At 33.2% G+C, this 21,983-nt stretch overlaps 1 protein-coding gene and 1 long non-coding RNA gene across 10 annotated transcripts in view; one reads left to right on the top strand and one right to left on the bottom strand.

Moving 5' to 3' along the window:
• The window catches only part of LOC148622272 (long-chain-fatty-acid--CoA ligase ACSBG2-like), a 71,669-nt gene extending 49,976 nt beyond the window's left edge, over positions 1–21,693 (bottom strand). For 2 of the 9 annotated variants that reach the window (XM_088572008.1, XM_088572017.1), the window contains exon 1: positions 21,652–21,693. The gene's annotated coding sequence lies outside the window, so the exon portion shown is untranslated. Of the gene's footprint in view, positions 1–4,234; positions 4,422–4,518; positions 4,665–6,222; positions 6,247–6,970; positions 7,137–7,427; positions 7,517–8,078; positions 8,283–10,078; positions 10,221–21,651 lie in introns of those variants that run through there. The other 7 variants (XM_088572011.1, XM_088572013.1, XM_088572016.1 and 4 more) reach the window with 7 other exon arrangements.
• Positions 10,179–17,870, top strand: LOC148622273 (uncharacterized). Its single transcript, XR_015920613.1, has 3 exons — positions 10,179–10,247; positions 10,828–10,902; positions 16,975–17,870. It is a non-coding gene; the product is annotated as an uncharacterized LOC148622273 (long non-coding RNA).
• Positions 21,694–21,983: the final 290 nt, after the last annotated feature.

A 21,983-nucleotide genomic window follows, 5' to 3' on the forward strand; every position in this document is an offset into this window, starting at 1 on the left:
TTCATAATTGTTCAGTTATGGTCTGGAAACGAAATTGTCTACATATGCTGGACAAGGACACCAATGACAAAGAATTATAAAACCACAAATTTTTAGCAGCTGTATAAAAAATTTAAACATCCGCTCAAAACATTTCACAAAGTTAAGTTTATCATGGGCCCAATATTTGGGTCTTATTGTGGAGTTAGAGGGGTACATTTAATAACACAGTGAAGCCTGTCTAAACTGAACCCTGAATAAACAATAAACCAGATACTTGTCAGATTGCTTTTTTTTTTCTTAAGTTCCTTAAAAAATTCACCATAGGAGAAGAGAGTAGTATAGATGCTGCGAACGATTATTATTTTTTGGGGGGAGCACCCCAATGCCCATGCACATGACGCCACATCCGGTGGTCAAGGACCAGAAGTGACCGGTAGAGGGAGGGGGACCGAAAGTGGACCTTGGGTATGACGGGAAGTTACCGTTGGGGGGAGGGGGAGCGGAAATAGACCTTGAGAATGACCAGAAGTGGACTTAAATGGGGGACCAATAAAGGGATCATGGGGACCTTTTGATGTAGGAAGGCGGGGGGCCTTAAAGGTTGGGATGGGGAAACCACCTCCACAGGTATCCTCATTAAGTGTCCTAATTAGTATAGTATACTTTAAACAGATAAGTATAAGACTAAAGGAAGGCCTCCTTACAAGACAGAGTAGCTCAAAACCAATAATACCTATTAAAAGCGTTAGCGATAGCATAAAAAACAGTTACTATCAGAGCCTCATAACACGGGTCAAAGTATGAGTGTAAGTAACTTAAAAACATACTATAGCAATAAAAAGTTCCTTATAAAAACCCATTATACAATACTTAAACAAACTAGAGGCTCAAGAGAGCCTGAATCCCTCACCTGGTTAACCATTGGCTTATTTGAAAAACTTGAGGAATGAGACAGGCTAAGTTAAAATCAACTAAAATTATTCATAGCATTTTCATGACCTGAACCAGAATTTTGCTAAAGGCAACAATTTCTGAATTTTTTTCAAAAACCTGTTTTATGTCCCATAAGTTCCATTTTTAGTATAGGCAGCCATATCTATTCACGGATTAAAAATCATAAGTCATTTTGAGCACAATACACTAAAGAATTATTATGCTTACTTTCATTCAATGATCTTAAATGGTTTTATTTTAGAGCAGAAGATTTTCAAAGTTGTGCATGTGAAAAAAAAAAAAACAAAACAAAAAAACTGTTTCAGGGGTCGCAACTCCTACATTAGTCAATGAATGGTTTTGAAAATTACGGCATAGGTCCTTCTCATGATGCTTAACAATTTTACCCCATGCCAGAAATTTGCTAAAGGCAACGGTTTTTGAGTTATTTGCAAAAAAACTGCCATCTGACCCCTATGTTCTATTTTTAGTAACAGCGGCAATGTTTTTTCATGAATCAACAATCCCAACGGTCATTTTGTGTGGGATGCCCTAAGGAACATATATGCTAACTTTCATTGAATTCTGTGCAATGGATTTTGAGAAGAAGATTTTTGAAGTTGCACATGCGAAAAATGCAAAAAAAAAAACTGTTTCAGGGGCCGTAACTCCTAGATCAGTTGACCAATCGTTTTGAAAATTTTGGCATAGGTCCATCTCATGATGCTGAACAATATTACCCACCCGCCAGAAATTTGTTAAAGGCAACGGTTTTTGAGTAATTTGCACAAAACTGCCATCTGACCCCTATGTTCTATTTTTAGAAACGGCGGCAATGTTTTTTCATGAATCAAAAATCCCAACAGTGACTTTGTGCAGAACACCCTAAGGAACAATCATGCCAAGTTTAAAAGCTGTCAGTCCAGTAGTTTCAGAGAAGAAGTTTTTTTTTAATTTGTCAACCACGATGACGACAATGGACACCAAGTGATGGCATAAGCTCACTTGGCCTTTGGCCAGGTGAGCTAAAAAAAAGGGGGCGAAGGAAACTTACCACAAATGAAAATATGGAGAGAAAATAAAATTCTGTATACAGTTCAATGGTTTACCCCATAACAGGTCAAATCTAGTGCACGCGACATGTAAATATTGAAAATATGAAAAAAAGAATTTACTCACTACAGCCCCATAACACGTTCAAAGCAAGTTTGGGTGTACGGGACATCCAAATATAAAAAATACTATAGCAGTAAAAAGTTCAATCTCCTTATAATAACAAAAGACAAACATTAAGCAATCATATAAGTCTCAAACTTGAACAAAAAAGGGCGTAAAAAACAAACGACAAATGAAAATATGGAGAGAAATTTAAAATTCGTCAATGGTTTATCCAATAGACCCCCATAACATCATGTCAAATACACACGACATGTAAACATTGAAAATATATATTGAAAAAAAGAAATCGGTTTACTCATTAGAGCCCCATATAAAATGTAAAAGGTTGAGTGTGTCTGTTGTCGGTGATAAAATGGTCGACAATAAAAATCTGAAATGAAAGGCAATACACCATGCAAAAGCTCTTAATGTTCCGATTGTAAACATGAATTGTAAACCTTACAATTGTCAACATAATCTTTAGTGGTTAGTCAAAATAGAAACATCAATTATTCAAAATGAATACAAAAAAATATTAAAACAAAAATTATTAAAAGAATGATAATTTATTTCTTAGTGGTAAACATTGCACAACAGGTCCTTACACCTGTAATGTATTCATAAAGCACAATAAAAACGGTTAAAAATCAAAGATGGGCTATCAGAATCACTAGTAAAAGAGAAAGTTTCAAACATCTGTCTAATCCCTGAGACATCTAATCAAATTATACAATCCACTGAACAAGAAATTCAAATCAAAATTTAAAATCAATTCAAAGTGCCCATTCAATTATTACACAAAGACAATGAAATTACAAATAATTTACAAAAATAATTAAAATGCAATTAACGTTAATAAAAATGTAGAATTCAAAAAGCAATATAAACAAAGACATAATACACCCCCTTTTTTTTTAATACTTACCTGTTTATAGTATACTATATAATGACACTACTTAGGACACTTAATGAGGATGCCTATGGAAGTGGTCCCCCCTCCCAACCTTTAAGGCCCCCCTTTCCTACATCTAAAGGTCCCCGTGATCCCTTTATTGGTCCCCCATTTAAGTCCACTTCCAGTCCCCCTCCCTCTACTGGTCACTTCCGGTCCTTGACCACCAGATGTGACGTCATGTGCATGCGCATTGGGGTGCTCCCCCGGGCTCCCCCCAAAAAATAATAATCATTTGCAACATCTATACTACTGAAGAGGTTAGATTTATAAAAAAAAAATCCTTGTGAATGGCAAGTTGTGTCACTTGAATGATATGAAATAACAAAATACAACTATAATTTTTGCAGTGCTATAAAAATGTTTTACTATAACTTTTTCACAATGATATACACAGCAAATTCACAAATTCGTAGTGGATAACACTCATGTATCATACCAATGATACAGTGTTAACAAATCACTGCAAGATCTATGTCACAAACTATTTAATTGGAGGATAATAAACATCTTAACTACAAATGAACTAAGATAAGATTGAAGATGAGGTCAATCCAGAGTCTATGTAAAATGCAGTCACTTGTAAATGTCTATTAGTCAACAGAAAGTTATGTGAATAAACTTTAAATGTCATTATAATCAAGAGCTCCTATAGTAAACAGAAATAACAAAAAAAACATTAATCTTGTTTTAAATCAGCTAATTCAATTTCATATTTCTCAATATTTCAGACGCAAAATTTACTAAGTGCATGGCTACTCAATTTGCTAAGTTTATTTTAATCCCTTTTTGAGAATGTATGCATCACGCAACCAAAAAAATACTAAATATACTTTTTTTTTGGGAGCACCACTTCACTATTCTTGACTTGATGTCAGTTATACCGGTATTTTCTACCCACCATATTAGAAGGGTTGAAATAATCGGGTTTCAACATTATTGGGTTACCAATGACATATTTTAAGTTCAAATCTTGCACATGTAAAGAATTTCGTCTCATATTTTCTAGGGAGTGTATAAACAAAGGTAAACCAATGACCAATTTGAAGAACACATAAGGAAATGGTCTTCCCAAGACAGAGAAGATGAAGTTCTTGAAAAAGCATCATGTAAACACAAATATTTTGATGAGCTACTATAATTTGACATGAAACACAATCAGGTAAAGTATTCACTTGACCTGAAATACAATCAGGTAAATCATTTTACCTGACAAAGGTGATCTCAGGTGACAAAACCATAATTTCCCACAAAATATATTCAATATCTATCCACCAAATAAATCTGTTATGTAGAAAATATTTCAAAATCATGTTCACATATGCCTGTGGCTTTTGTTCCTACATCTTAATTAAGCTATCAAATTAAAACTTTACAGCATGTTTTCATGACAAAATTTTCAGAATGATATTGTTTTCATCTAAATAACAATTACGATGTAATAAGACCTGCAGAAAATACATATGCACTACAGCAATGAACTAATCACTAACCTTGTTTTAGAAGTGTTTACATAGATAGTAAATATCTTCAAGGTTGTACTCGGCCACATGGGAAGGTTCCCTGATATTTACAGTTTTAGCTTCTAAAACCTAACCAAGCATGTCACTGTGATAAATAACACCACTAATAAAAATAATTCATTCAGACAAGACTTAAACCTAGTTATAAAAAGGTCCCAAAATACTTTTCCAGTTCATTGAATTTAGACACATTCTCTTGTGTAACAACAGTATAACTTGTACATACTGAGCACAATGGACAGAGACCAAACAAAAAAAAATTGAAATACAAAACAAAACACGAAGCAGAAAGCAGAAAATCAAAAGCATAAAAGTCATAATTGTTATTGCAGCATTTAAACCTCCTAAGGGACTACCATTTGATTCTGAAAATTTCTGACTCCAGTCAAAATACTTCATACAGTGAAATGAAAATAAATAATATTGCCCCGAGGTGGTTGCAAATAAATTTTCAGACTTGCAAAAGTTCCAAAATAAATTTTCTGACTCCAATAAATTTGCTAGCCCAACCGCCCTCTACTCAACATAAGTCTAATGGTCATCCCCCAACTTGAAGTTTTAACTGATACTGTTAGGAAAATAGTTTTTTTTTTCTCACTACATATACCAAAAATTAGTTTGCCTAAACTATTAAGTAACAATAATAATAGTAATCTTTCCGACGCAGTCAGTATTGAGTTCCCTTTAACATCATGTGATATCCATGATGTTTAACCTTGGCAATGTAACCAATTGAGCTTACAACCTCACATTTCAATGGACAAAAGTGGTAGCAACCACAAAATTCAAGACTCCATTAGGGCATTGGTTTCTGGAATATTTTCAGTCATGCTGATACATTGAATTATAATCTTTAATATATTGAATAAATGGAAATAGCTTACTTGTTGAACCAATTAAATAATTGAATTACTAAACATAGCATAGTGTTAATACAGTTCACAAAATAAATTTGGAATGGACAAAGCAAGAAAATGTGTCAGCTATCTTTTTTAAAGATAGTACTTGTAAATATAAATGTATATACAAGTAGTACATCAGTAGTAGTCCTACCACAGATTTTATAAGCAGTTAAAGTGCAGTGTATTATGTCAGTATAAGAAGAGATTTCTGATTGTAATGATAGAACAAAATATAGTTATAAAACAGGTTTTCATCATTTCATGGTCAGTTAACTATTATACATTTTCAGAAGAAACATACCCATAATAACATAAATGTTAACACCACATGATGATTTTATCCATATAACATGAATGTTAACACCACACGATGATTTTAAGTTCAACAGCTCAAAAGGGTGCAACTCACACAAAATTAGTGGATCATAAACTCCTGGTAATTTGAACACAACTGCATATTGTGTTCTAATTTCATACAAATTTTCATTAAATTTGGTACAGTAGTTTCTTTCTATGGAATTGCTCTTAAAAAAGTGTGACAGACAGACAAAGGGATAGGCCAAAAATATTATGTTCCCAAGTTAAGTTGGAAGACATCATGATAAGTTATGAAAACATCAAAGACAAAAACAGAATATTGGTACAGTATTTAAGGCAGATAAAGTTATACACTGAATTGAAAGTATTGTGCTTCATGAAACATGAAACTTAAAATGTAGCAAAATCTTACCCGACAAGATTTATGGATTAGGATATGTACATAAAGACTTACCAAGGGTAAAGAAATAGTTTTTAAGACCATTTTTACATAAATGATGGTTTAACATTTTTACAGATATTTAAAATTTTTACAGGTCATTTTCAGCTTTTATGTACTCAATGTCCTTGACCCCTGATTTTCTCAACCACTGATTTCAAGACAACATTCAAAACCTGCACAATGTTTAAATGCAGTGACATAAATAATTTATAGTTAGTGGAGAAATATTAAAGACTGAAAAGGTCAGAAAGAAAGAATCCCCATTAACAACTAGGACCTTTAAAGAGTCAATTATTCAAAAATATTTGGTCAATTTCACAAACAAAGCTGTAACTGTGAAATTACAACAGCTCGTAGACTTCATTTTGTGAAACTGATGGCTGATTCTATTTTTCACTCCTTTCACTTATGTAGTTAAAACAAGCATTTTCACAATTAATTTTCAAACAAAACAAGCTTCCAGTCTAAAAACTTATCAATCAATCAAAAACCCAATTTCTTCAAATTTTGCCTCTAAGACTAAAACATACACATACCTACATGTAAACAAACACACAAAAATAACTAAGAATACATATAGTATATTGCACTTCAGAACTTACAAAAGGGAAATACAAACTTATACATGTACATATTCATTGATACATGTTAAATAATATGATACTGTACTTCCTTATCAACAACATCCTTCTTATGATAATAAATCCTGTAAATGTAAATGTAAATGTAATACAACTTATTTTCTATGAATAATCTTTACCTGGAAAGGTATTGTATTATTAATTTCCGAATATTTACTGCTGTAAGTCAATTTTTAAAACTCCATGTTACATCTTTTCACAACTAGACGAAAATGTCTCTAAACCCACTACTGAGATCTAACTTGTTTTTACATCAAGTTGTTAATGTCATCCCAGGTAAAAAAAAAAAAAAAAGAACTAAGTTAGTATGGTAAACCCCATCAACCTACGATAAGATTGAATAAAAATTTGTGAGCAAATGCCCGCTAGTGATATCTGCCCACTCCCCAAACTTAAGTATTAAATGCATAATTAACAAACAAAAAGTATTTTAAGTATACATATGAACTATGAATACTCTGACTTTTTAACACAGACAATAACTCATTTTTCATTACTTTCTGCTAATGGACTTATTACTTTTTATTCAATTCAGTTGAATATATATATCACATATTTTATCAAGCTCAACCATACCTTAGTAAATATTACAGTAACAAATCAACACTAGATAGTAAGACAATCACAAACTGGCTGTTACAGGTTGACAAACTTATGGTGGAATTCTGAAAATAAAATTTTCAGTTTTTTGGGTTTTTTTTTGTATTAAAGCTGAATATAATTTGTATACATGTAATAATGTTTGCAACAATATAAGTAAACAGGAATAACTCAATCCTGACTTTTAACTAGTTTTAAAACCAAAATAACACACAGATAAAGAATTGCTCACCAATTGTGAATATAAGCAATATTAAATTTCGGTATAATGGAAGACAGGGATTTAAGTAAACAGGCAGAGTGTTGTTTACTGCAAAAAAAAAAAAAAAAAAAAAAAAAAAAAAAATTAACAATCAGTTCCATATTACATTTTAGGTACATGAAAGAAAAATGTTTTCCAGGGCCTAAGTAACTCTAAACCAATTCATGTTCATGATTAAGAATGTCAATACTTTCTCAAACATTGTCAAAGATATATTCTATTAGAAAGAAAATTATTCTTGGCAATTTGTTTTCTCTGTTAGTGTTCATACTTACAATATCTGCATAAATATATCACATATGAAAATATTCAGTTGGTTTACAGCTGTAACAGTGTTCTAGGATTTTTTTGTTAACTTGACTTACCACAGGTAAGTGGCCTCCAAAAAATGACTTATCCAGACTTTAAATGAACTTCCCCACATTGAAAGTAACATTTCAAAGACAAAATATGTGTCGTATGATTTGGTAACAAATGCAATCATTTCTAAGAAGCAGAGAATGTGATGTATTTTTACTGTCTGATTCTTATAAATGAATACACTTGCACTACTATCAACCAAAATTTTAATTTCTCCACTCTTCACAGTGGAGTCTCTCATGTCCTCCAATGTGACTCCATCAAAATAAAAACCAGGATAAAATTGCCCGATTTCAATAGTTTTCAATATTATTTTCTGTCCTTTACAAAAATATTATCAAGCTACTAGAACCAATAAAAAATATCTTGGCATAAAGACAGGAGAAGTTAATTACTAACAATTTTTGAAATGATGACGCGATGATGGAAAGTAGAGGCATAACCTGGAAGCCCGGGCAATATTTTCATTCCACAAGTTTCTCTCAAATATAACCCCGGGTCACCACTGACGTCTTTTGTCTTTGGATTGGCTGAGAGAAAATGACATTATTTTAATTACTTTAAAACGTTCTAATATTCAAATTAAAAGGAATATATGTTTAAATATTTTTTTCAAGTAACTTATTATATTTCGATATATATGCACAATTATAAAGGTAATTTAGACAATCTGATCTTTGTTATTATTTAATTTCATAAGGGGCAATTTACTCAGATATCATGCATATCCATTGCTGGTGACCCGAGTCTATATTTTAGCAACGCTAGGGTCACTTATGATATTGACCAGGGAACCAAATTAAGTGGAGACACTGTGACTCCACTCAAAGTATCTCCACTGTGGAGAGTGGAGAAATTAAAATTTGTGTTGTGTAGTAGTTGACAGTAGTGTAAATAACTAGGCAATAACAATTTTGATTCTTCATTAGAAGGGAAGCTACCTCTTTTGAGGAGGTGAACCCAAAACTATGGAGATCCATTTTTATTTTGAATTTCCCCCATTCAAACATTTAGTATTGTATTTAAAAAACACTGCTGGGCATAACTTTCATATGATAAAAACTTGTATGGGAACTTTTACATTTTTATGGCTTTTTACCCTTTAGTCACCTTTCTCAGACTCAGGTACTCCCTCTCCCCTCAATACATTTTATATTTATTTGCAAACAAATATATAATGATGAAAGAAACTATTCATCTGTTCAAAATTACGAATTTTGAAACCTGGATTTTCTTATTTTAAAATTTTCAGATAGAAAATTATTGTTTCTGCATCACGATCATGTTTGACTTCGATGGAAGAAAAGAGATCTAATTACAAGCACCAATGGATTGTGATAAATAAAAAAGCAAAAACAAAACAATCACATTTTTTAACGAATAAAACTTAAATTCTGCTCAAATAAATTCAGAAATAATTGCCACAGGTCGGGAAAGTAAGGACTCGTTTCTAACATACCCAAACTTTAAAACTGACTTCCCAAAAGGTAACCAAAGACTCCCAAAAACTTTCCCAACCTGAAAACTCACTTACCACGGGTAACAGTTAATGGGAATCCTAGAACACTTTGTAACATAGGATAACTAAAATCATCTTAGTTTTATGTACCAATACCCATTTCTTTTTGAAAAATTTTAATTGTTTTTTTTTACTCGTATATAAAGATCCAGGAAAAATAAGAAAATGATTATCACGGTTGAAAGAGGCAATGGTTAAAGAGTTCAAAAATTTCCTAAGTGTTCTTCACATACAGAAATATTATACATTATCTTTCTTTTGATTAAACAAGTGAAAAATTCACTTAACAAATCCTCAAGTTTTAGAATCTTCAGACCTAATATAAAAAAATTTCACATACAAGCATATGAAAAGGTACTATCCAGCATTCCAGAGCACACTTATATTTGCAATAACCATTAACATATACATGTATCTAATTTTGCACACTTTTCACAATAATTCAACAAAAAATATTACCATTGACATGAAAACAATAAATCTTACATTCAGAAATTGGATGCTTCCTTTCATAGAGTAGATCTCAGTAAAACAAAGTCCAATTCAATTGTGTATGAAGAAAATATGAACTTATTGGACTCTGTACTCTGACTAAGCCACCCATGGACAAAATATTTTAAGTCCCTAACATCTCTAAGCTTAAAAATGTCTACAGGTACGTAATGATTTTTTTGTTTATCTACCATGTCCTGACTGCATGTACTTGCTTAAATCTCAAATATATGATAAAAACAAAAACCTTCTTCATGTAGAGATTCTGGAATGCTCTTTTTTCTGATCCGACTAAGTTTATTGATTTATTATACACACAACAGGATTTTAAATATTCAAGACTTCTTTAGAAAGTAGAGAAAGAAATTCATTTATCTATTCGCTTAATATATGTAATAATGGATAATTCTTTCTACTACAAAAAAGTCATTTAAACATTCCTATTCATTCTCATACTCTATATCACTTAAGGATTACATGCAAATATTCAGATCACAGTCTTTCTGCTGATTTAATACAGGTTTTACTTTTTGCTCCAATTAAGGAAATTATATTTTTGTCCCCTGCCGCAACATTGCATGGGGACATAGAAATGCTGGACATTTGTCTACCCTAACATCGTAAGTGCTTCTTTCTAACTTCCATAAGATTTCCACCAAGGTCAAAACAAAAAGCTGATACAACCTCATCCTTGTGACATTGTATGCACTGTCAAATCTACATTTCTTATTGACTTTACATAGGATCAATACTGATGTTTGTTACCAAAAATAGCTAGGACGAGTTTGAAAGAAAGTGATGATCATTTCTTTATTGAGGTATTGTTCTTTGATTTTTTTTAAATATAACATATTTTCCGGACTATTAGTCAATGTGGAGTACAAGTCGAATTGCCTAATTTTGATGAAAAAAACATAGATAAGTCGAATTTGCCAGATAAGTCCAGGGTCAAACATGTGCACTTATATTTATTTATGGTTCTAAAGATGACACATCCTCTTATTGTGGACAAAATGACAGACCAATCCAATGTTCCTCAGTGGCTTGGCAGTGGGAAACAATTAACAGATCAACAAAACACAGCATTTGCATCTACTATGACCCCAAAACATATAGTTCTTGGTAGAGATTCCTCGTACTTTGTAAGAAATAATTCCAAATCATCTTCCAAATATACATAGGAAGATGTTCACAAAATGCTGGAATTTTTAATCGACAACATATTTGTTCAGTGTGGTGGACGTGTTTGTCAACAAAGGGTCGGCATTCCAATGGGAACAAATTGTGCTCCTTTACTTGCTAACCTATTCCTTCACTCTTATGAGGCTGACTTTATAGCTGATCTGATCAGAAAGAAAGAATATCGTTTGGCTAGATCCTTCAATCTCAGTTTCCGCTATATAGATGACGTATTATCTTTACACAATCCTAATTTCGGGCATTTGATCCATCCGATCTACCCAAAAGAACTTGAGATAAAGGATACTACAGACACTGTGAAGTCAGCCTCATATCTTGACCTACACTTAGAAATCGATGGTAAAGGAAAACTATTAACCAAACTCTACGACAAACGTGATGACTTTTCATTCAGAATTGTCAACTTTCCTTTCATCTGTGGCAACATCCCTTCGGCTCCTGCGTATGGAGTGTTCATATCACAACTCATACGTTATGCCAGAGGTTGCCAAAACTACGCAGACTTTTTGTATCGCACTAGAACTCCAACAAATAGGCTTCTGGAACAAGGTTATGTTGCTACAAGATTGAAGTCATCACTACAGAAGTTTTATGGTCGTCATCATGAACTTGTGGATCGTTATGGTGTATCCATCAACACCATAAAAACTGATTTATTCAACGGGTCAGTTTTCCTTTCCTCGTTTGTCTACCCCGGACTTGACTTTTTATGAGCAACTCAGCGGGTGTTTTTAGAGGACTTTTTTCTAGAAAAGCAGAGGATGCTTACCCTACCGGTGCACCTGGTCCATGCTCCCAGTTTTTAGTGGAGTCTGAGTTGCTCATTTACTTTTGTTACTTTGTATGTATGATTTTAGTTACTTTATGTTCTTTGTTGTGTATGTCTGTTATCCATGTCTGGTCTTTGTCCCTGGATTACATTCTTTTGATTACTGCTATAACCTTGGTACCCTTGATTACTCTTTTAAATATGTTAGACTGCATTCTCTATGGAGATTGACCAAACACCTAATTTTCTGCATTGTAAGACATCTCATCCCTCCTGGACTAGAAACATCTATCTTGCTATATGAATACCATATACAATGTAACATGTTATGACTCTAAATTGTATTATAGTGAAATGCCATCTGATGGATATTAATATTGAATGTAAATGCCTCCTAAAGGACCATGATAGGATTAATTAAAATTTGAATTCAAATTTGTGTTAACAAAATAAGGCTTTTTGGGGTAAAAACCTTGTTTGTGATAATTCTGTACTTACATGTACCTGCCAGAAAACATTTGCCTGTTACCCCTGAAGAACCTCTAACAACCGCTACTTCTGACTTATCTCCCTTTCTGCAATCTCCAAAGAAAAAGGTTACTTTTATCTTAAGTTGAAGGTACCAGGACACAATTAATTTCATAGTGCATTTCAACAGACCCATCTTGACATATAAAAAGAATTCCACCATTTCAAACTCATTCAAACTTCACCAATATGGAAACATGTATAAAAGCAGATTTCTATACGAGTGCCAGAAAAATTCATTACCATTTTTTTTTTAAGTAACTTTGCTTCAGAGACCCCGTAGACATGAAAAGTGACCACACAAAATGTCCTAAATTTTGACCTTCTTTCAAAGGAACAAATCACAACTTCCACATAAAATTACAGGATAAAAAAAATCCCTTGTAAATTTGATCCTTGCCCTACATTTCTGCAGTTAATACTAAGCAATAAAGTTTATGACAGCAAAGAAAAAAAATCAGGAAGAAACACACTAAAAAAAAAGGAACAATATTCGAAGACAACGAAAAGTCAAGGGGAATTAATTGTAATCTAGTACCTATTAGATCGGCTTATTTTGAAACTCAAGTAAAGGCTTCATCTGTGGAAAGCCTATTCATTTCTAAGTCTAACTGCAAAGTTTTACAGAGATTTGTTGAAAAATAAATGATTAATGGCAAATTTTATATCAATGGTATATGCTGCGACTTCAACTTTGAGCAGATTAGGTGAAGAAGTGTCCTCTAAATAGCCTCAATTCAAATATTTGAGAGATTTTCTCTTTTTTGTTCTTTATTTCCATTGCATTGCATGTTTCTGAAGTAGAAAACACAACCTAGTCAGCTTTCCATCTGATTTAAGACAGAAATATGTGTTTTCATACATGACACTGCAGTATTAGAGCGTTTTCACATAGTGCAGGGGTACTTACATAAAAACTCCTTTTTAGAAGCTAAAAAGGAATGAATCAACCCAAACTTACTTCCAAAGTGCTATAGACACATTAAATGTACTTTAAAAACAACCAGAGGCTGTGTTTTAGAGTAAACTATCAGATGGGGTATTTAAAATCAAGCCAGGACCAGGGTTGTAAAACTGCGGGTTTTGGTAAATATGACATTTATACTAAGATTTTAACCCCACAGCCACAAAATAGTGAAAAGACATTTTAAAATGCATGTTTTGATGCTTATGTGGTATATACGAACTCATCTGGATGTTTCTTTTTCATATCAAGTCAGGTTTTTTCTGCTTTTAGGCTTTTCAGTGTATGACCGGCACCAAAATAAGTGTTTTTCGTCAACTCAGTACGGGTCTAAGTGGCACATTTATTCAAAATATATGTAAAAGAATGGGAAATCATGGTTGTTTTTACATTTTTAAGACATTTCCCTCCCATAATCCAGAATTTCATACCAATGCAGTGCAAGGGAGTATTCCAAGAAGTTGAGACAATTGACAAACACTGTAATTTTGCCATATGACCTTTGCTGCAGGTTAAAAACAGATTCTAAATGTAAAAATTTTTTACCTTTACCCTGTCCACTGTTTATGAATAGTGTTTATTCGCTGTTATTATGACACTGTGTGTACAAAAAACTCAAAATGAGGCAATAATTAGCTCATTTGCCCAATTTTACCCTGATGCCATAAGCAATTACGAGTTTTACATTGAAAATCCCATAGAAACCCATTTTTGGACAAAAAAGCTAAAAATGAGAAAAGAAATAGGGTTTTTTGCCACATTTCATGTTTATTCCATGAATTCTGAGAAATAAACCCCCAAAACATATAAAAATGGCATGTTTTACAAAAATTCACCACCATTTTTTATTTTTAGCAACTTTGCTTCGGAGACCCCGTAGACATGAAAAGTGACCACTGCCAGATGTCCTAAATTTTGACCTTCTTTCATAGGAAAAAATCACAACTTCCACATAAAATTACAGAATGAAAAAAAATCCCTTGTAAATTTGATCCTTGCCCTACATTTCTGCAGTTAATACTAAGCAATAAAGTTTATGACAGCAAAGAAAAAAAATCAGGAAGAAACACACTAAAAAATAGGAAATATATTTGTATACAACGAAAAGTCAAGGGGAATTTATTGTGATCTCATACCTATTAAGTCTGATAATCAGAAGAACTTCCTCAGGTAGGGAGGAGGGCTGGGTCAGATAGGTAAGTACAGATTTATCACATACAAGGTTTTTACCCCAAAAAAAACTTTAGTTTATTTAAAAATCTGTACCTACTGGTCTGAAAACATTTGCCCCAGAATTTAAAGCTATTCATGAGGCATGGCTGAGGAAGACGAGTACAAGGCATTAAATTAGCACACCTATATTTCTACTTCTGCTGTTTACTTTATACTGAATGCAAAATTGAAGCCATGGAAAATCTAGTCTCCTGGTCAGGAATATCTTTCAAATAGTATGAGGTAAAAGTTGTCTCTGTAGACCAATGAGCTGCTTTCAAAACCTCTGAAGCAGACAGTCCATTGAATAAAGCCAAAGAGGCAAACAATTTACATGTATTATATGCATGAGCTAACTGCAAGGTCTCTGAATCTGCATGTTGGTAAGCAAACTTCACCGTATCAACTATCCAACGCGCAATTGAATGCTTAGGAGCTTCGACATGATTGTTTTCCTTATAAGTAAAAAATAATCTATCCCACTTTCTAATACACATTGTTCTATCAATGTACATGTACATTAATAAAGATCTGCATGGACATAGTAACAAATCTGTCTGATCTGTAGCAAAATTATTGAACTTTGGAATAAAAATTGGCCCTCATGGATTTGTTCAAAGTCTGCATTTTAGCAAGAAATTGCTTATTGAGAAGTAAACAAATTCCATTTTGCTCATCTGAATGTTGAATTTACGGCCAGTAGAAAAAAATCATCGTTAAGAATTTTAACAACACAAAGGCAGATCTAATTGTCTCACTAGCAGATTCAAATTATATAGTCCCTTAAAAAATTACTCAAATCCTTATTCACTGAAATTTTTTATTTAGAGCCATGTATTAAAGATATAGCAGATCTATAACCAGTTGAAGTTTTTGGTTTGCAATTCTTGACTGAATGCAAATGCATCAGATACTCTGCTATTTCAGACACAGCTGATGTACTGGAATCAAAATTCTTTTCTCCAAATCAGCTGCTAAAGCACCTGAGCCTTGCATTATACACATTTTGTGTTGATTGTTTTCTTGCACTAGAAATAATTGACGTAACTTTTGAAGAAAAGCCTTTTGAAACATAAGATTTTTTTAGACTTTCCAAGCTACAAGTTGGAAAACGCTTGAATCTTGGTGATACACTCTGTTCTGGTTGTCAGAGCAATGTTGGACTTTCTGGTAATTTTACTGGTATTTCTACTAGCAGATCCAGTAGCTGAGTATACTACAACTGTCTTGGCCACATTGGAGCAATTAATAGAAGGACACAATCTTGAGTGAACTTTTTAGAGAGCTTGCCTCATCTGAATTGGAGGAGGAAATGCATAAGCATACAGTCTAGTTCATCCTTAATGCATCTATTGCTACTGCAGTTGTTTCTGGAAAAGGAGAGCAAAACACTGGCATTTTCTTGTTCTTTATATTTGCAAACAAATTGATCACAGGTGTCCCCAGTTGATGAAAAAGTGTGTTGACAACTGTCTGGTCCAAAGACCATTCGGTCATTTTTATCACAGGCATCTTCACTCCTCTTGAAAGAGCATCTACTAAGACATTACGCATGTCCGGAATGTGAACTGCCTGCACTATTACTTTGTGAACAATGGACTTATTCAATATCTCCCATGTCAGATAACACAGAGTTGGGGAATGTGCAACGCCTCGCTTCCTTATATAACTCACTACTGCAGCATTGTCTGTTCTGAGCAGCACATGATTGTCTCCCAAGACCATTCGGCCATTTTTATTACAGGCATCTTCTTTCCTCCAAAAAGATCATCTGCCAAGACAATTTGCTTGCCTGGAATGTGAACTGCCTGCACCATTACTTAGTGAACAATGGACTTATTCAATATCTCCCATGTCAGATAACACAGAGTTGGGGAATGTATCCCACCTCGCTTGTTTATATAACTCACCACTGTAGCATTGTCTGTTCTGAGCAGCCCATGATTGTTGTGTATAATCCTGACAAAATGTTGAAGTGCTAACTGCACAGCTTTTATTTCCAACCAGTTCATGTTTTGGTAGAAACTGGTCTGGCCAAGTGCCTGCTAACTGAGAGTTCTCTAGATATGCTCCCCAACTGTATTCTGATGCATCTGCTATCAAAGTTAATTGAGCAAACTCTTCCTCCAATTTCACCCCCTGAAAAAATTGTGTCTGTCTAGCCAGCGCAAAAGATGGGTGTCTGAGTGCATTTAGAACTGGTTTTGAACAATTCAGATCCAAAGAAGCTGTACGCCTAAGTGGCAGAAGATATAGTTCAATTGGCCTCATGTGTAAACATGGCCAGGGAATCAGATACACGACATCATCACACCTAGAAGCTTTAACAGTATTTATGCCTCCACCTGTGCTGATTTTTGTATCAACTGAACAAGCTGGACTATAATTTGAAAGCGCTCTTCTGATGGAAAAATAAGACCTTTATCCAAATAAATTATTGCGTCTAAATACTCAAATGTCGAAGTTGGTATTAGACAGGACTTCTCAACATTGAACATTAATCTCAACCTATTCAACAAATTCCCAGTACAAGTTAGTTGTGTCATTAGCTGATCAGGATTGCTGTTTTTCAACATCCAATTGTCCTGGTACATGAAAATGTGAACAAGTTGCCTCCTGAGAAGGCTTCCACTGTAGCCATTACTTGGGTAAAAATTCTTGGTGCTGACTGAAGACTGAATGGAAGACCTCGGTACTCAAACTTGTTTCCTTGATAACAGAACCAATGATATTGCCTGTAACTTGAATGAATTGGGATATGGAAATAAGAATCTCTAAGGTCCAGTGTTACTGCCCAAATGCCTACTTTCAGACTTTAAAATTGATCAGAGTTTCTATTTTCAAGTGTTGAGGTACAACAAACTGATTTAATGGTTTCAAGTTGAGAATTGATCTGAAACTGCCCTGCTTTTTTGTAACAAGAAATACTGTGCTGTAGAACCCTTGATTTTTTGACTTGATGTTGTACTCTTTCTATTACAATCTTATTAATAAAGAACCTACCTCTTCTTATATAGAAGATATTGTTCATATCAATAAATTATGAAAACAATCTATATAATAAACAGGATAATCAATTGGTTATTGTGAATAACCAAAATATGATCACTCGCGCCAAGTTAAATCAAGGCGTTCTTCGGCACTCATGGTAATATTTGGTTATTCACTCTTTCCAATTAATTACCCTATTACTCTTTTACTCCTGTAAAATTTTGATTTTTTATAAAGTCTATAAGTAAACCGATTTTTACAATCTGAAGCAGCAGCTTGTCTTGAGTAATTGTTGTCCACTGACTTTGGAAAAGTAATCAGTGAGCTCCTAGCTGGAGTCTTACCGCGGAAGCACAATTGTTTACTTTTTTGCATTTTTGTTGGGATGGATTCTTACACAAAAAAAGACTTTTCCCTTGTCTTGATTTTCCAGACATGGGGTGAAAATTGAAAGTAGACAGCCCTTCCAGTCTGGATACAGTAATTCTGGACAAGAAATCATGTATTATCATCTAAATTTAGCGAGGAATGTCTCCTACATAGCTGACCAGTAATTAGTTGTTTATTTTATTGTAGGATGAAAATCAATATTAAAATATGAATTTAATTCTAAATGCATACAAGGATTTTTAGGGTGTACAGTAAATTATAATGACAAATTTAAAAAAAAAAAATAATATACAATATATGGAATGTTGAGCTGATTTGAATATATCAGTAAACACCTCGTGACGTGACCTTAATGACGTATGACCCACACGCACAGGCCCCTGTTCTTTGTTATTCCATAAATCAAAATTTGTGATTGCACTGGAATAGGTTACACTGTAAACAGGTTAAATCACTATCCATAACACCAAATATTTTTGGGAGACATTGGACAATTTGTTACAATTGATACAGATCCAGATATCCATGTATTTTTTTAATTCTATAGTAGCTGATCAACCTACAAAATTTGGCAAAATTCCCACATGCAACAATGACATTTCATTACTTTTTTTTAAAAATTACTTTAATTATTCACAAGCATTCTGAGAGTATTGAAAAACAATACAGTCCCTACTGGCTGTTTATATCACTGACCCAAATACTACCTTGGATCATCAAGTATAAAGGACAAACTGAGGAAATGACCTTGATTTTGAACAGAAGAAGGGATATGGAAGAAGACAAGAAAGACGTCCAAATCCATTTAACAGTTGCACATTTGCAAAGTTTTATGCATGGACAATGGGACATATAAGGTTTCAAATTCCATATCAATCTAAATTAACAATAACCCAATCTTTTATTATATTAACATATTGTCACTGATATTATTGTAAATGTATAGTGTGTAAAACGGAAAGTTGGTAACCTCCAAAAAAATTAACAAAGCAGAACGAAATGTAAACTTGATCTGTAACTCATCAAGGTAGACTCACAAACCAAAAATCAGCTTAATATTATGTATTTTTTGCATTGGCAACTACAGTTTGAACTCACAAGTTTTTCGCTAAGCTAAATGTACTACAAAGGGTCTGCATGTCACTTGAAAAGAAAAAGTCTGCCCCCTTCTGCAGTCCAACTATGCCAAAAGAAAATCCAAATACAGAAGGCTTACCAGGAAAAAGCGGGGCAAAGAAAATTAAATGACAAGTGGAAAGTGGGTTGTACATGTACCAAAAATTGATGGGAATTTCTTATTCTCTTAGTATCTGTATAGTCAAAAACTGATATATTAATAGGAAAAATTGAACCAATGCCTTCTTTCTTTAGGTTTGTTAGAAATATATTTTATGTTTCCATTTTTTTTATAACTGAAACAATTTACATTATGATGGATCTGACTACATTTTACCAACAGCTTTTAACCAAGTTTTGGATGAGGTTTCCCTAATCCCAAAAGGGATTAGAGGTTTCACAATCTGTGTTCAACGCAACAATGTCATACAAGTTTTACTCAGTGCCTGAATTGAGGGCCAGTCAAAACAGCATGGTGCTGGCCAAAAAAAAAAAAAAATGATGTAATTTCTATGCTGGATACCCCAAGGATCATTCATACCATGTTTGGTTCCAACTGGTCAAGTAGTGTCAGAGGAGAAGATTTTTGAAAAAATGTTAACAAAGACGAAGAAAATGGACACCAAAATAGCAAAAAAAACGTTGAAAAAAGGCAAACACCAACATGGCTAAACAAATTATCATGAAAGTTTGACCACAAACAGATCTCATCATGCTGAAAAAATTTGGTGTAACCAAATGGTTTTGGAGATCTACATATATGCAAAAAAATACTGTCTGACCCCTATGTTCTATTTTTAGTAATGACAGTCATGTTTTTTGACAGATCAAAAATCTAAACATAAATTTTGTGCAAGATACCCCAAGAAATATTCTTACCAAGTTTGATCCTAATTCGTCAAGTAGTGTCAAAGGAGAAGATTTTTGAAAGAAATACCATAAAAAGTAGCAAAAAAACATTGAAAAGGACAATAACTCCAACATGGCTTCACAAATTAAAAAGAATATTTAACCACAAATGATCTCATCATGCTGAATACTTTTAATCACGTCAGAATTTGGCATAACCTCACGGTTTCAGAGATATATGCAAAAAATTACTGTCTGACCTGTTCGGCCAGGTGAGCTATAAATAATCATTCAAAAAACTGACAATTTAAGCAAAGGCAAATTGCATTATTACAGGGAACAAATAAGAACTTGAACCAATTCATTATCCTCATTAAACACATCCTATAAGAAAACCACAGATCACATTTTTATTAAACATTTTATTCACTCTTCTATGAGCCCTTCCCTGCACACTGCCCTATATGCCTAGCTTCAGAGCTGTATTACTCATTATCGGAGTAATCTCTCTACGGCGATGTTTAATATTGACCTCAGATTCGGTAATAACTATTGCTCAAATTAATTTCTATTTATCTATCAAGAAGGCCATTGTAAATCTATGCTTTGTCAGACAATTTGGCCCTAACGATGTGGTTCGAATCATGTTGTACATGCAACAAATTGAGATGAATTAACAACTTTCCTAAGGATATGTTATAAACCATTCTCAACGGAAGTGGTGGAAAATAAAAACAAGAAATGACAATTTTTTTCTAGGACGAAGGGGCAGTTGCCCAAACATTTCTTTGCATCTTCAGGTCTTGATTATCAATGATGAAAGTAGTTTGAAATTCATTTTTTGTTTAAATTACATAATATATAAAGTGATACATTGGAAACATATACTCAAATCCAGTGAATACCCTTATTTTCATTTAATATTAATTCTTTTTCAAACTGGCTTCCATCTCACTCGAGCTTCTTTTTAATGCAAAGAAAGATAACTCCTAATTATCAACTAGTTTAACAATTTTTAAAACTTTTAGTTCTATTCAGATTAAACTAAATACAATGTGTATATAGACAAAATGAATAATTTTAGCCTAAAAATTGAAAGCTAGAAAAAGGTTTCAAATTTATATGTCATACCTGTGATAAAATGATTATAACTATAAGCCCCTAAAGCCTGGTTGGTAAAAAAAAAACCACAAATATATTTAGTAAATTAGTGGAATACTAATGACAGCCACAGTGTAGGTCATTGAATGGGATGTAATGATTATATGTCAAGCTTCAATTAAAAAATATCTACCTATTTATCTATTCATATCATGTATAAGCCTCTGGGAATGGGAGCAATATTTAAAATTTCCATATGTATAGCCATAGCCATAGCGAGGACCTACACTTAGTTCATCCCCCATTTTCTGTAAAAAACGAACGCTTACAAAGGCAATGACAGGGGACCCTGTAACATTTGTAACCAAATATGAAATGAAATTCACAAAACAATTAAATGGAAGGTCAATTTATCACAACATTAACTCATTTAAACTGAAAAAAGACCTTCCTTGTCCTCTCCAGGTTCTTTTCTTTTTTCCCGCCAATTTTGGTAAGAACATATAAAATTTAGTATGCAGTCCCGATCTGTAAATTAATTATGTCAATCCTGAGCTTTGTTTGATAAAAAAAATAAGGTGGTCTTTAAATCAAAAATTATATGCAGGCTGCTGCCACATTTCAATTTTAACAGTCAGATTTATTCATACAATAAAGCTTTACTATCAAATTGCTATTAAATTTCTCTGGAATAGTAAGAATTTTTTTTATAATAATTTGTGTGTGTGTGTGTGTGTGTGTCTGTGTGTCAATCTAATAGTTAACTTGCAGATTCAGCT

Source organism: Perna viridis, chromosome 3, assembly GCF_037379345.1.
Source record: "Perna viridis isolate PV_CMFRI_1.1 ecotype Kerala chromosome 3, ASM3737934v1, whole genome shotgun sequence".
NCBI lineage: Eukaryota > Metazoa > Mollusca > Bivalvia > Mytilida > Mytilidae > Perna > Perna viridis.